Below are 209 nucleotides of genomic sequence, written 5' to 3' on the forward strand. Positions count from 1 at the left end.
CAGCAGAGCCACAGGCTGCTCTGCCGGCTCAGAGCAGACCCCAAAAACATCAGCACACCCGTGGCTGTACTAACTTCTCCGCCCTCCCAGGCACCACTTTGATGACAGAAAATCTCTGACATGGCTACGTTTCTTAGAAATGCTGCTTAATGTCACGGCAAAGTGACCCGGTCTGTGGACAAACGGCTGGGACGGACTTGTCTGCCACA

The sequence above is a fragment of the Buceros rhinoceros genome, unplaced genomic scaffold (assembly GCF_000710305.1).
Source record: "Buceros rhinoceros silvestris isolate BGI_N320 unplaced genomic scaffold, ASM71030v1 scaffold1297, whole genome shotgun sequence".
In the NCBI taxonomy this organism is placed as follows: domain Eukaryota; kingdom Metazoa; phylum Chordata; class Aves; order Bucerotiformes; family Bucerotidae; genus Buceros; species Buceros rhinoceros.